Below are 9,509 nucleotides of genomic sequence, written 5' to 3'. Positions count from 1 at the left end.
TCATGAACATTATTCTGTAATACTATGTCATTTGTTACCTCCTGTTTTCAATGATGACCTCTGATGGTTTATAATTAGGCAGTGAGTGCCAATGTTCTCTGTAAAACAACTCATAAACACTATTAGGTAATACTACATACATGGTACAGAAATGTTCAATAACTGGGCAATGAGTGCCACCAACTATTAGTGTAATTCTCAATGAAGACTAGCATGTGACTTAATGTCCTTCACCTTCTGACCTAATTACCTAAATTTACTGCAATATCCGTTTGTCCTCTATATCCTCATGGTCATGGAGCACTATATTTGGTTTCTGCACTAATTCTACGTTGGTGTACCTTACAAGAACGTGGTGTTGACACGACATGCTGTCCACTACCGTGAGCGATGGAGATACTGTTATGGTCCCACTGTTTGGTGTACCTGATGTACTACCAAAAAGATAACATGGAATATTACTACGACATTTCAGTGTCTTGGCTACGCTGATTAATACTTCTGGGAAAAGAATTTCAGATTGTCTCACTTGGTGTTGTGCTTCTGTAGAAAGATTTCCGACAGGGATTTCCACGGTTATTTAACACTGTATTGCTTGTCTGTTAGCACTGACTACGCAAACTCCGCCGCTCTCGGTTGCTCAGAGAAGGCTGTTGGCCACTTCGTTGTCCGTGGTGAGAGGTAATGAGTGAATTTGGTATTGTCGGCACACTGTTGACACTGTGGATATCGGAATATTGAATTCCGTAACGATTAGGAAATGGAATCTTCGTACATCCATAGTTGAAATGGAGGACAGTGGGACGTCAGCTGGTATCAATTTTGTTAAAAATGAAAAAATTCCTCCTGCTGTTTTAAGGTGTCGATTTTATTTTGGCAACTAGTTGCAACGTTGTAACAACGTCATCTTCAGGCCCAACACTTGTTGACGTCAACTGCGTGCGGCAGATTTACGAGGGCTATTCGGAAAATAAGGAACGATAGATCGCGAAATGGAAACCACAGTGAAAATCAAAACTGTTTTACTTGCATCGGTTAGCTACAGCTTCCACTTACTTCCCCACATAGATGCCGCTCAGACTCAGACATCTGTTGTAGCGTTGTACCAACTTTTCAATTCCCTCGTTATAGAAGACAGCCGCCAGTGCTTTTCGACAATTTTCTACTCTGGACTGCAGCTCGTTGTTTGTGTCAAAATATTGTCTTCATAGCCAGCGGTTCATTTGAGCAGAGATCAACCTCAGGGGTAGCTAATTACTGTCTGTATTGTGGGTGATCAAACACTTCCCATCAAAAACGCTGCAGGAGCATCTTCATTGCCCCTGCAGAGTACGGACGAGAATTTTCGTGTACAACGAACTTCATGACAGTTATGTTATGTGGATTGAATAGCTTCAGGCGAAATCTTTCACCAGGCCCTCATACTTGGCGGGAGACGCTAATTTCTTGCCAGCTTTACGTTCTCACTGTGAGCTCAGAACTGAAAAGAGCGACGTGATGCGATCGACGGGCATACTAGACTTAGTGCCCAACGCATGTGTGCAAAGTTTCATCAGATTTTCACTGTATTTTCCATTTCGCGACAGATGGTTCCTTGAATGAGATTTTCACTCTGCAGCAAAGTGTGCGCTGATGTGAAACTTCCTGGCAGATTAAAACTGTGTGCCAGACCGAGACTCGAACTCGGGACCTTTGTCTTTCGCGGGCAGCTGAGCTACCCAAGCGCGACTCACGCCCCCGTCCTCGGTTCGAGTCTCGGTCCGGCGCACAGTGTAAATCTTCCAGGAAGTTTCATATCAGCGCACACTCCTCTGCAGAGTGAAATTCTCATTCTGGAAACATCCACCAGGCTGTGGCTAAGCCATGTCTCCGCAATATCTTTTCTTTCAGGGGTGATAGTTCTGCAAGGCATGCAGGAGAGGTTCTGCAAAGTTTGGAAGGTAGGAGACGAGGTACTGGCAGAAGTAAAGCTGTGTGGACGGGGCGTGAGTCGTGCTTGGGTAGCTCAGTTGGTAGAGCACTTGCCCGCGAAAGGCAAAGGTCCCGAGTTCGAGTCTCGGTCCGGCAAACAGTTTTAATCTGTTAGGAAGTTTCAGATGGTTCCTTACTTTCCGAATAACCGTCATAGAAGTCAGTGACGAGATATGGACGTGCTCCGTGTGGAAGGTAGTCAGTCCAATGCGTGTAGCTCCAACTGTTGTTCCGCGTTCAGAATCTGTTAATTCTAGTCGTGTTGTCGTTATCACGTCGGAAACCTGAGTACAAATGACAGCTCCGCCAACGCACTGCCCTTTTATATATTGTGTAGGCGGTTCACCTGTGTATCTGCATATCGCTATCACACGAATTCTGACATCTCACTCTGGTAGGTGAGGTCGCAGGCACTGCTGCGCAGCGGGCTTCGGCCAGAGAGGTCGCTGACCGGCGCCGAGTGGCTGGCACTGATGAATGCCGGCTAATTAACCAGCAGTAGCAGCGGCGGCAGCGGCAGCGGGAGTGGTTGTGGCACAGGCCGTCCGCCGGCCAGCGTCCTGACCGCGGGGCGGCGCGGCTGGCGTGCGCCCGGAATACGTCAACTTTGTAAGCGCATTAAGGTAAACTCGGCGCGGTTGTATAGCGGCGCGGCTAATTGGCCTGTGGTTCGTCTCCTCCCCGCCCGCGGCGCCCGCACCCTACCTGTGTTCCCCTTCCTGTTTCCTTCCCTGCTCCTTCAGCCCGAGGCTCCGCCGGCATTAGCAGCGAAGACGAAAAATATTTCGAGCGGAATATTTTGTACGAGTACGTAAGTCAACGTGAGAACGCAACGAAAGAGAACTGGTGCTCACTCATCAAGGAATTCGTTTTCTCCTACCGCTATTACACGGCCTTATCTTTTTACGTTGATATGCACACCATACCGTGAAAAAAAACAAAGAGGCGATAGCTTCATTAAATATTCATGAAGTGAAATAAAAAATAATTAACCTTTCCGCAGCAACTGTAACACCTCGGATCAGTTTACAGTGATGAAAGCTATAGAAAGAATACTTTAAAATTAAGAATAGAATTTTTAGAGGGGAAAACAGTCTAGAATCTGAGTTCGGTACTTGCAGAACAAAATTATAGTATATCAGCAAGTAGTTTAACGTCTAAGTACAGCAAAGCCGTGGAAGTTCTGTCATGGAGAAGGCAGTGACGTTAAACTCTTGTGATGAAAAACCTATAAAAAGGCCTGATCGTCATTATTGCCGCCTTTTTTCCTTGAGTGTTTCGTTAAAGGGCAGGGAACCCGTGTCAGTCACCGAGACAACAATTACATTGGGCATTATCGTGTTAAGATTCACGATAAACTGTTAGAATATTACGGAGATTAAAAGTGATGTAGTGTACTATCTCTGACTGCTGGTAGCAACGGAGTATCAAGGGGATTTTAGGACTTTAGTGCTAGATTGGAACTTTACGGACATATAGACGACAGAAACTCAAATTATCTGCTGAAACGAGTGAATTCAGAGGTACCGGTATTCAGATATTAACGTGTGGACTTTTGAAAGTGTGTGCCGTTAGTTGCGAGTCTGGACGTAGAGCGCGTGCATATCGGCATTTGCGGACTGTTTAGATTCCTCCAGGCTAGGGACCTTTTAAATAAACCATCATCCATCACCATCTTAACCCTTGAATATAGAGTGAAAGTGAAATACAAGAGTGTTGTACTTATTTCATTTACCTAGTACTAATCAGTGAAGGTTTTAACACAGTCTAACATAACAGTCGCGACACTTCGCCTCGATTCTGTTGCCTTCAGCGCCAGTTGCGCTCCAAGCGGCCGGTAGGTTGAACTGTGAGTTCGGCGCGATCGTGAAAGCGAACAGTGAATGTTTATTTTGATTTATACAATGGCTTTTACTATCGGGAGCATTTGTAGCGCAATAAAATGCAGCAGCAATAGGAAGAAGACACCACAGCTGTCTTTTTTAGGTTTCCTATGGATCCTGAGAGGTATATACCATCATGTTACTAAACTGTATCGTCAGGATTCACTTGCAAATGTATGTGTATGAATGATTAATGTTTCGTTTTAGGAGCAAAAAAGTGGCTAGTTAATAGCAGACGAGAAGACCTTATGAAGAAAGACCCGGTTTACCTGTATAATAATATTAGGTTTTGTTCGCTACATTTCGAACAAAACCAGTTCATGAACGCAGACAATAAAAACTCGTGTGGAATGCAGTAGCCACACTGTTTGACATTCCAAATAAGCCACCTCAACTGACGAAGAAGAAACTGCTACAAAGATTCGACAGTCAATCTAAAGCTGTAAAACAGTCCTATGACACAGAAGCAGCCAATTCAACTCTCCATGTATTAGTGCCAGATTCGTGAGAATCATCAACACAGACCTGCTTTGACGATGAAGTGGTTAGATTAAGTGCAGCTGTTCGTGTCTTACAAAAGCGTGTGAAGTGTCAGAACGTTCAGATTGCTAGACTTCAAGCGAAACTATTATGGGACAAGGAAAGTGCCTACAGACAGATTGTTTGAAAATTATTCAAAAATTTGGTTTTTCGTGAAATGTAATATAATCAGCTCATTATAATGTTTTCAGCATATTTCTCCCACTATTTGTCAGTTGCTTGTCCCACTTAGAATAATATAAAGATGAAGGTCGTACCTGTGGCAACAGGCGACAGTGACAAACACAGTAGGTCTACAGAACCATAAACGAGCTGTCCATCGCTTTTGCATGTAGAGGTACATGTCCGTGCTTCTTACATGTGAATCTGTGTGTTTATATTCTTTTGATATCAACGTGGAAAGCTGCAATTCTGTCCAATGTCACAAGTGTTTCTTCACGAATGTGTTGTAGCTTTCCACTCTATTCATGGTTCTTGTCCATACTTGCGCTTATTTTAGAATCATTTTTAGAAACATATATGCTTTCTGATACTACACAAACTCTTGGAGGCAAGAAACTAACTCGAATAATTCGGAAATTACGTAGGAAATGGATGCAAACACACATTATGCTTACGACGCGTCTGACGTTCACCTTACCTGCCGCTTGAAACGCTAATGTCGCTCCATCTGTCAAACGGCAACATCTTTTACAGCAGTGAGTGTCGCGTCGCGACTGTTACGTTAGACTGTGGTTTTACGGAACCAAAGCTATTCAGCAGTAAGTCAGTACCATCTAGCGGAAAGTGTAGGCATTAACTAACACGCTAACTGAAGTGAATGTTTACGTGTTTTACGGACTGCTTAACATGAACTTTTGTGACTCTTTGACGTCCCCACTCCCCCCGAAAGGGAGCGCAGGCTGTCTTAATCATAAAAGGGGAGAGTTTTAGCCGGGCAAATGACTAAATAAAAGTAATAGCAAAACACAAGTCCCGCACCTCATCGGAGAGTCGTCGCTGTCACGTCGGGAAGTAAAGCCGGAAAACCTACCGACGATACGTATCTACGAGGAGCACCTAAAAAGGGAACCACAAGAGAGTTGGGGATGCTTCACAGCTTACATATTACATCAGTTTTCCATTACCATAGTTATCCGTTTCAAATTAGTGATACAAACAGATAAATTGAGTAGTTTCAATAAAATTAGACGTGGGGAGGAGCCACTACGATAGTAGTAAGCATGTTATTCGCAAGTAATAAGGTAAGTTTAGTATCACACGCAAACTAAATCACACACGTCGAGGCAATGACATTCTGATTACTGAGTTACTTCAAATTTTGTGCACTTTCAGTAGTCCATTAGGACAACATAATGTGCAAGTAGTAAGGCGTACTACTTAGGCGATTACGAGAAACTAGGAAGAGAATTTTTAAACGTCAGTGAGGCGCCGGTGCGTTGTTGCAAGGAGTATGAGGTAGCGTCAGTCACGTTCAGCGTTCAAGCTCCGAAATCGGTAGATCGAATACCGCTCGTATTTTATTTTCAGTATATATTTTTTCCAACGCTGTTCATATTATTTCACACATATTGAGTTTCAAAGGCAGTATGGTGAAAAGACACGTGAATTTGCACGTACTTTTACTGAATTTGAATGTTATTTTGCTGTTTACTAATTTTTGTTATTACAACAACTGTTTTGCGACTCTTAATTCCGTAGGTAAGTTAAAAACTTGATAGAGTGCCGTCAAACTTGTTCATATTTGATTGACAACGAAAGAGAAATTGTTTCTCGTGAAGACGTTACTAAAATACCTTCAAACGTGCGTCGCCAATTTTCGGTGCCGATATTTACGAAAACGTTGACTTACGCATGGTTTGCATCATGATTGCCAGTAGAAACAGAAATTTATCAAAATGCCAACGACCATTAGAAACACTGAGGATTCGTTGTGCAAGGGGTAAAACTGCATTCTTTCGTTACTGTAGACCACAGACAGGCCGATGTGGCCGAGCGGTTCTAGGAGCTTCAGTCTGAAACCGTGCGACCCATACGGTCGCAGGTTCGAACCCTGCCTCTGGCATAGATGTGTGTGATGTCCTTAGGTTAGTTAGGTTCAAGTAGTTCTACGTTCTAGGGGATTGATGACCACATTTTAATTCATGTTTTCTTTTCTGTATGTAAAATTCCATCCTACAGCTTGTAATCTCGAAAGCTCACCCGACGATTCATCCAACACTACCTTCATATTCTGCCTTATTGTAACTCATTGTCTTACAGAATAAAGTTATTCACACCTTTACCTTTATTTATCGATGTTTGTCTTAGGGTTTTCAAGTCCACAACTCGTCCTTGAAACCTGTCTCTGCAGATCGAAGCGTTCACGTGTAAAGCACTTGTCGGTATCTTACTTGTTTGGATTTACTTTAGCGGGACTCAATCTAGCGATCCACCAGTTGCGGAACTTGAAGACAACCATGTGACTGCCGCCAGCTCGTGCTCCGTTGCAACGCATCAGTGTGTCACTGTCGCGTAAGATTTCTCTTTCCATGCTCTCCAAATCGACTACGTAGTACGCTTTACCAGTTCCTCATTACGTTGTCCTAATGGACTACCGCAGGTGAACAAAGTGCGAAGTAAATTCGTGATCCGAACGTCGGGGCGTCCCCTTGGCAGAAATAATCTGACAAATACCCTTATAAGCGGTTTTCACCGGCAACAGGGGCCTTATTACGCGCAACGGGGAATTTTAGTTTCAATTATCACCTTGAATAAATGAAACTGCAACCATGACATCCATTCCATATTCATCCATCAATACGACAATTGGATGATGTGGCAGGGACGTTGGATGCAGAAACCTGTATTTTGGCTGTTGGTTAAATTTTCCCCCTACAAAGTTACCCCTATGTCATTCTGGAAATGTCTGACACGCAATCGTTTCTTCATTCGGAGGAAACGATGTGTGTGTCTAATGGGGATAGTGGAATTGTCCACCAGGGCAATCTACGTAACTGCATCTAACAGAGTGAACAGGTTGTCGTGGAGTCCTAGAATTGATGTCTCTATGGTAACCTTGCGAGGAGATTTCGGAAGTCTATTCTCCGGAAAGTTTGCGCTTTGCGTCCATAATCTGTAAGCACCACACCATACGGTCCCAAAAAACATTCAGTATCGCACTGTCCGGCGATGGTTCCTCCTCCGTCTGTTTCAGTGATGGGCAAAACCACATGTTTTCTCTGATCACTTTATTTTTTTTTTTTTTACCTGAGAGTCACAATAATACACACAGCTCTCCCCCATGGTGTTTAGATTGCTAAAACAGCTGCAACATTTTAGCTACTGCCAAAGAACGACAGGCTCTGTGAAAAAGTGTGAGCTGCCACGGGACCCATCGGGCGGCGACCGTTGTTACGTTTAAAATGCTGGGCGAGATGTTGAAAGCTGATGCGCGCCTGGTTTTCACTTTTTCCACGATCACCTCGATTGCCCTACTCCTATCATACAACACAGTCGCTTCTCTTGTGATTTCTAGTTCTTCACAAAGAACCTGCAACTATCTATGTATGTGTGTGTGTGTGTGTGTGTGTGTGTGTGTGTGTGTGTGTGTGTGTGTGTGTATGTGTGTGTAATAAGAGACTGGAGAGAAGGGGCGATACGCGAGGTAATGCACATGAGGAAATATTATGCCGTACAAAGGGTGCTCCAAACTCAGTCATGCATACATTCATAATTTTCCTAGGTGGCATCTATCACAGACAAGACGAAAATTGTCAGCAAGGACAGATATAATTCGTCAGAACAGGAACAGGGATCATTCGTCATAAAACAGAGTATTATACTTAATGGTATACACTCATGTCATTCAGGCCACATAGAAAAAAAAAAGACATACAAAAAAATTTTACTTAAAATAATTAGTCATTATGGCAGAATGTGTTCGTGTGCGTGTCTATCCAGTCAGACTACCGAATAGTAACATTCAACTACTAAACAATGTAAGACGCGTACTTGTATATTTACAAGGAAACACATAAACAGATACAATTGGCAAATACACATATAAAAATTTCTGTTTGTGAATTCAAAGAAACATGTAGCATGACACATTTATCCAGCGACCAGTACAAACGTGTTTGCATATGGGTACAACGAGACATATGAAAAAGTACTTTTAACAAATAAACAATGCATTAAACTTGTATTCATGTGTATAAAAGAAGACTTGTACAAAGAAACATCTGACTACCAAGCAGATTACATACATACATAGCACAAGCTTGCTGGGCATTTTGATCGCAATAGCCATAAATAAACACCATGTCTATCCTTTCTCCGACTGTTAAATGTTTCATTTTAACAATATCATGTCTTCCGCGTAACTATTATGACTGGACAAGCGTATTATCATGCCTAATTTAAGTAATGAAATGCACAAAGTGCTGTCAGGTGCATTGCTGCATCTGTGAGAATATTGCAGCGCCATCCATCACAAAGCGATACAAATGTTCCAAATCAAACATTCCTATTTAGTTACATACTATACGAATACGTAATAAAAATGGGGGTACCTATTTTAAAAATGCAGTTTCTATCAATTTTACCTTTGGTAGCGCCATCTGCTTTCCCCCATCATTTTTCATTTTTCGTTTGTTGCTAGTTTCGTGAGATATTTGGCCCAGTCACTGTCAATGGACCACCCTGTATGACATTGTCACTAGTAATGAACATCAATTCCTGTATGTTCACTTCCTAAGAGTAAGATAATATCTGTGTCCTAGCAAAAAACATCACCTTGATTAAAGGGTACTGTGAACAGATCACATTTTATAAGTGGTGGCACAAAAAGAGTGTAGTGTTCTCCCTTACCATCTGCACCAGTCCTCTCTGCCTCTCCACCACCCTCACCTACTTTGGCCTCACCATTGACCGTCACCTCACCTGAATCCCTCATCTCCGCTCCATCCAATCCAAAGCCCACAACTGCCTCCGACTCCTCAAACTCCTCTCTGGCTGGACATGGGGTTTGCACCCCTCTACCATCCTCCACACCCACAAATCCTTAATCTGTCCCATCCTCTGTTATGCCAGTCCTGCCTGGATATCTGCACCCCCCCAAATTCTATAAGCCCC

General features: G+C 43.0%; 1 non-coding gene across 1 annotated transcript; it reads left to right on the top strand.

Moving 5' to 3' along the window:
* The first annotated feature begins 1,993 nt into the window (after positions 1-1,993).
* Positions 1,994-2,068, top strand: Trnas-cga (transfer RNA serine (anticodon CGA)). Its single transcript has one exon. It is a non-coding gene; the product is annotated as a tRNA-Ser (tRNA).
* The last annotated feature ends 7,441 nt before the right edge of the window (positions 2,069-9,509 follow it).

This window comes from Schistocerca serialis, chromosome 1 (genome assembly GCF_023864345.2).
Source record: "Schistocerca serialis cubense isolate TAMUIC-IGC-003099 chromosome 1, iqSchSeri2.2, whole genome shotgun sequence".
In the NCBI taxonomy this organism is placed as follows: Eukaryota; Metazoa; Arthropoda; class Insecta; order Orthoptera; family Acrididae; genus Schistocerca; species Schistocerca serialis.
This window is presented reverse-complemented; position numbering and strand designations above follow the sequence as displayed.